At 38.7% G+C, this 6,704-nt stretch overlaps 1 pseudogene; it reads left to right on the top strand.

Moving 5' to 3' along the window:
• The first annotated feature begins 5,476 nt into the window (after positions 1 to 5,476).
• On the top strand, positions 5,477 to 5,593 carry LOC113105176 (uncharacterized; annotated as a pseudogene).
• The last annotated feature ends 1,111 nt before the right edge of the window (positions 5,594 to 6,704 follow it).

The following is a 6,704-nucleotide window of genomic DNA, read 5'->3' as shown; positions in this document are numbered from 1 at the left end:
TTGATCCGATCGGTGTTCTTTTGTAAAAAAAAAAAAAAAAAATTTAAAAAATAAATAAATAAATAAAAAATTAGAAAATCACTCTCTGCTTCCTTCATGATTTTGTTTTTGCAACTAAAATAGCATTTAATTAAAACATCATTATACAACAAAATTAGATTTTTAACATTTGATTGTTTCATGGCTTTTGCATGTGATTTAAAAATAATAGGTGATTTTATTAACAATCAATCAAAAGGCATTTAGAGAATGAAACATTCACTGTTGCCGAACTTCCAGAACTTTAGAAAAAAAAAAAAAAAAAAAAAAAAATATAGAATAAAATAAATATATATATATATATATATATATATGCAACACCTTCACTACTAAATGTAATTGATACACTACCATACTTCCGAGTCAATACATAACTTAAATTCTTAATAACCATTATAATATCAGAGGTAAAAATTCTACACTATTCAATCAAGGTAAAGCTTGGCTACATGACTTTACAAACAATATATATATATATATATATATATATATATATATATATATATATATATATATATATATATATATATATATATATATATATATATATATATATATTATTATTATTATTATTATTATTATTATTATTATTATTTATTTTTAATAATAGCTAAAAGAGCTAAAAGTTTTTAATGCAATATGCATGGCCCAGTAGCTCTTTAGTGTTACTCCACCACAGGGACCCAGAGACATCAATCAGCTCTTTAAACATGCCCAAGCCGTGCTTGACATCTGGATATTTTCCTGGTTTTAATTGTTTTCACCATTATTTAATCATCATTTATGAATAATTGCTAACATGATCAATTCACAGATTAAATATTCACAAACGCCTCTTTTTACCACCTGCCTTCCCTGGATATTACATTAATTGCGACAGGCAAAAAGCACTGACTTCCACGAATAAGACACCATCCATATTAGCAGATATAGCAGTTAATGAATAAGATGCATGTTTTTGTACTAAAACACGTCACAAAAATATATTTTCTGAGTGTGTGAAACAGCAAGGGATATAGAGAGAGGGAAAAAACAAAGACATGATGAGAGTCTGCAGCAAATGGCTCGTGCTGAGAGAGATAGAAAGATACAAGAGACGAGGGTGAGAGAGGAGGATTTGAGGCAGACGCCGGCTGCACAGAGGGGGCTCAGGGATGGGCTCTTTAAAAGAGACTTTGATGAATGAAGCTGAGTGATTTCTGGGACCAAGGTTGGCCTCTCCAGGGTAAAAGAGGTGCTGGGGCACCGTCACCTTGTAATCTGTTTCATATCTCCTCTTAGTTGTACTGCAAGTACACTACACAGACTTTTCTCTTTCTCAAGGTCTCGGAGCAGTTTCGTAAGCCCTGATATTCTCACTCTCGCTCACTTGCTCGCTCTCTCTCCGTCCCCCATCTTTCCTTTGTCTTCTACCTTCCGCTGACAGAAGCAGCAAAGCCATGCTGTAAAAAGAGAGCATCTGTCCTGTGTCATCTAAAATGAGCAAGGGATCAAAATCACAAAGACGCCTTGCATAAAAAGACAAAAGCTGGAATTTTTACGGCATTTGTGATGAGTTGCTTAAAAAGAAAGCATTATCTTGTCAAATAGAGCATCGCAAGATATCATTCAAATGTCTTAGGGGATACGCGAGTATAAAAGAAGATAAATACATCAGCACATGGAGGCATATTATGAACAGCAGTCAAAAATATTGCCTTTTAAAGGATACAAAGAACAAATAGAACCGCTTTTTCTCGACAGCTATTTCTTTCCATTAGACCTGAGTTTCTTGTCCTTATTGATCTGTTTGGTCAGCTGATTGGTGTTATGTGAACAGTGACTGTAGTGCTCCTGACCTCTGACCTCTCTGATCCTCTGCACTGCCTATTATTTTCAAGCTTCCTTCTTTGAGCTAAAACACATTATAGAGACACACAATATGTATGTACAAAAAGAGATCTTCCAGCACAATCACCTTTAATGTTAAGAAAGTACATTATTTGTGGTTTACTGCTGAAGGTCACGACCTCTGCACACATCTGCCTTCGCAGAACTGACCCATTTGATCATGTGACCTTGTCTTTCATCAATTTTATTTGTTGTTTTGCAAAGTGCATGCTACTTTAATCTTAAAATCAATATGTTTTTGTATCATTTCCTTCTCGAGTCAGTTAGGCTTCACACTTGGGGCATCTTAACTTCAGTAAATAGGGTGAAATGCTTTGTTTCATTCATTTAAGCGAATAAGCACAGGCCATCGATGGTACTACTGACATTTTGCTCTATGAATATTTAGCTGCCAAATATTGGTGGTGGATAAGTCACACAATTTGTTGTGAGTTATTGTGAACGAGTCTGTACATTTGTGTTTATGTGCGCAAGAGAGAGGGAGAGAGAGACAGCATTTGCAGTCAAAGGTCTAGAGCTCAAATTCACTTCATTAATGCAAAACACCACAATATGAGAGCAGATTTACATACTGTCGACCGAAAACCAAAACAACAATGATGAACTGCTATTTCCTCTTAGGATGGGCTGCTTTGATGCCTCTCTAAAGGAAAAAAGTGAGTCGTTTTCTGCCTGGAGGTGGGATGATGAATACTCAATGAGCCAACAGGTGCCGTGTACACGGTTTGAACTACTGTAAAAGGAAAACTCGTGCTTTAAAGTGACGGCGCGTTTGATTCCTCCCTGCAACATGCCGCTCTGTTGACTCTGTTCAACTGTGGTTTATTTCCTGGGACTCAGCAATCAGAGATTGATTGTTTTTCTTGATTTCAACATCCCTAATAAGCAAATGAAATGAACAACTGTCTTCTCGGATATCAAGCCCATTTTTTAAAATACAGAAACTCTTAAATAATCAGCTATAGGTTTTTTATTTATTTTTTTTTTATTGCAATTTGCTTAGCAAGGAATGCAATAAATATCTGTTAGTCTGCTGTCATTGTTTGCAATCAGTTTTGTAATTTAGTTTTTAATGACATTTGCGTTCAGTGTGTTCAATATATATATATATATATATATATATATATATATATATATATATATATATATATATATATATATATATATATATATATATTGTTTGATGTATTTAGTTTAAATAATCATTGATGCTCTCAGCTTTTTTTTTTTTTTTTTTTTTTATATATTTCTCAGAGTGGGATTATTCTTGGAAGTCAATTTCTGTAAACACAAACCTTTTCAAAAGCATTTCTGCTACTGAGCAGGAAGCAAAATGCAGTTGGTTTAACACTTCATATTCCTATGTGTCAGTGTTGTGGACTTTAGTTTCCTTGTTTTACCCCGGTCTTAGTTCCTGTTATCCTTATTTCATCATGTTTCATTATGTTGATTTTTTGTCTCCCGCTAGTCTTTTCTAGTGTTTAAATAGTGTTCTCTGTTCTTAGTTCTCGCTCTGGTGTCGATTTTCATTTCTCAGATTGTATGTCATTTATAAGTTCTTCTGTTTGTATCTCCTTGTGAATTTAATTAAACATCCTAGTTCTGTATTCTCCTGGATGTGCTTCTTCCTTCCCCAAGTGAAGTGTGACACTATGTCAGAATATTTTATATATATATATATATATATATATATATATATATATATATATATATATATATATATAAACTTGCTTTTGGATAACATTGCAGGCAATACATTTCAGGCATACTACCTTTTAAAGAAAAGTGACAGCTGTAGAAAAAAAAAAAAAAAAAATAACTATGTCCTCTATAAATATGTCAATATTTCGACAAAATTCTAATTTATATATTTTTTTTTTATTTTTACATTTTACATTTACATTTAATCATTTAGCAGATGCTTTTATCCAAAGCGACTTACAAATGAGAACAATAGAAGCAGTCAGGTCAACAAGAGAACAACAACAGAATACAAGTGCCATGACAAGTCTCAGTTAGTCTAGTATAGAACGCATAGCCAGGTGTATATAATTTTTTTTTTTTTTTTTTTTTTTTTTTTTTTTTTATTAAATGAAAAAGACAAGAAAAGGAAAAGTACTGGTGTTAGTAGGTTAAGTGCAGGCGAGTCTTTAGATGTTTCTTGAAAATGAGTAAAGACTCCGTGAGAGTGATTTTGAATTTCTTTGGGATGGCATCACAAGGCGTTGTTCACTTGCAGAGCGCAAACTTCTGGAGGGCACATAAGATTTAACCAGTGAGTTTAGGTAAGTTGGTGCCGTGCCAGTGGTCGTCTTGTAGGCAAGCATCAGTACCTTGAATTTGATGCGAGCAGCTACTGGTAGCCAGTGTAACCTGATGAGGAGAGGAGAAACATGAGCTTTTTTTGGCTCATTGAAGACAACCCTCGCTGCTGCATTCTGAATCATTTGCAGAGGCTTGACAGTACATGCAGGAAGGCCCGCCAGGAGAGCATTACAATAGTCCAGTCTGGAGAGAACAAGAGCTTGGACAAGAAGTTGGGTGCTTGCTCTGACAGGAAGGGTCTAATCTTCCTAATGTTGTATAAGGCAAACCTGCAGGACCGGGTCGTTGTAGCAATGTGGTCAGTGAAGCTTAATTGATGATCCATCACAACTCGTAGGTTTCTGGCTGTCCTCGAAGGAGTAATGGTTGACAAGCCCAGCTGTATAGAGAAGTTGTGATTAATCAATGGGTTAGCTGGAATCACCAGTAGTTCAGTCTTTGTAAGGTTAAGCTGAAGGTGATGGTCATTCATCCAGCTAGAAATGTCACTCAGACAGGCTGAAATGCGAGCAGCTACCGTCGGGTCATCAGGCTGGAATGAGAAGTAGAGTTGGGTGTCATCAGCATAGCAGTGATAAGATGCTTCTGAATGACAGATCCTAAAGATGTCATGTAGATGGAGAAGAGAAGTGGTCCAAGTACTGAGCCTTGAGGAACCCCAGTAGCAAGGTGGTGTGACTTAGAAACATCACCCCTCCAAGACACACTGAAGGATCTGTCAGAGAGGTAGGACTTAACCAACAGGAAAGCAGTTCCAGAGATTCCCATCTTTCTGAGGGTGGACAGGAGAATCTGGTGATTAACAGTGTCAAAAGCAGCAGACAGGTCCAGTAAGATGAGTACCGAGGATTTTGAAGCTGCTCTTGCTAGTCGCAGGGCTTCAGTAACCGAGAGCAGAGCAGTCTCAGTTGAGTGGCCAATTTTGAAGCCAGATTGGTTGCTGTCCAGGAGGTTGTTCTGTCCAAGGAACATAGAAAGCTGGTTGAACACAGCCCGCTCAAGTGTCTTTGCAATGAATGGAAGAAGGGATACCGGTCTGTAGTTTTCAAGAAGCTATGGATTTAGAGATGGTTTCTTGAGCAGTGGGCTTACCCGAGCCTGCTTGAATGCCAAGGGAAATGTTCCAGATTGAAGAGAGGAGTTGATAATGTGAGTAAGTGAAGGTATGACTGAAGAAGAGATCGCTTGAAGGAGGTGAGTGGGGATAGGATCAAGTGGACAAGCCAGCAGCCATATCACCCTGGAGCCCAAGACCGGTTGCCCACTGAAGCTAAGCAGGGCTGAGCCTGGTTAGTACCTGGATGGGAGACCTCCTGAGAAAACTAGGTTGCTGCTGGAAGAGGTGCTAGTGAGGCCAGCAGGGGGTGCTCACCCTGTGGTCTGTGTGGGTCCTAGCGCCCCAGTGTAGTGATGGGGACACTATACTGTCAACAAGCACCGTCCTTCGGATGAGACATTAAACCGAGGTCCTGACTCTCTGTGGTCATTAAAAAACCCAGGATGTCTTTCGTAAAGAGTAGAGGTGTGACCTCGGCATCCTGGCTAAATTCGCCCATTGGCCTCTGACCATCATGGCCTCCTAACAATCCCCATATCCGCTGATTGGCTTCATCACTCTGTCTCCTCTCCACCAGTAAGCTGGTGTGTGGTGGGCGTTCTGGCGCACTATGGCTGCCGTCGCATCATCCAGGTGGATGCTGCACACTGGTGGTGGATGAGGAGATACCCCTTGACTATGTAAGTGCTTTGAGTGTCTAGAAAAGCGCTATATAAATGTAAAGAATTATTATTTATTATTATTAAGTAGTAGGATGATTGGACAGGAGAATTTTGGAGACGTCCATCTCTGAGAGTGGGGAGAAGGAGGATAAAGAGTGTGCATCAGTCATTGTGAAGTTTTCCTCAGTCTGTGGTGTGGAGAATTGTTCACTGATGGATCTTGTCTTATTTGTGAAGAAAGCTGCAAAGTCGTCCGCTGTAAGAGTCGATGGAGGAGGTGGAGGCGGCGGATTAAGAAGAGAAGAGAAAGTCTTGAATAGTGTCCGAGCGTCACAGCAGCTGTTAATTTTGTTGTGGTAGTAGGATGTTTTAGCTGTAAAGACATTTGCAGAGAAGGAAGAGAGGAGAGATTGATACACACTGAGGTCCGTAGAGTTTTTTGATTTCTGCCATTTCCTCTCTGCAGCCCTGAGTTTAGAGCGATGTTCACGGAGAACCTCGGACAGCCAGGGGGCAGATGGGGCAGTGCGTGCTGGTCTAGACAACAGTGGGCAAAAGTTGTCCAAGCAAGATGTTAAAGTGGAGCAAAGAGTGTCCGTAGCAATGTTCGTGTCCAGAGCAGAAAACTGAGAGAATGGTGGAAGAGAGGATGAAACCACAGCAGATAGGCGAGATGGAGAGAGTGAGCGTAGGTTCCGTCGAAAGGTGACCTTCGTTGGAGTGTGTGCCAC

Source organism: Carassius auratus, chromosome 6, assembly GCF_003368295.1.
Source record: "Carassius auratus strain Wakin chromosome 6, ASM336829v1, whole genome shotgun sequence".
NCBI classification, from domain to species: Eukaryota; Metazoa; Chordata; class Actinopteri; order Cypriniformes; family Cyprinidae; genus Carassius; species Carassius auratus.
This window is presented reverse-complemented; position numbering and strand designations above follow the sequence as displayed.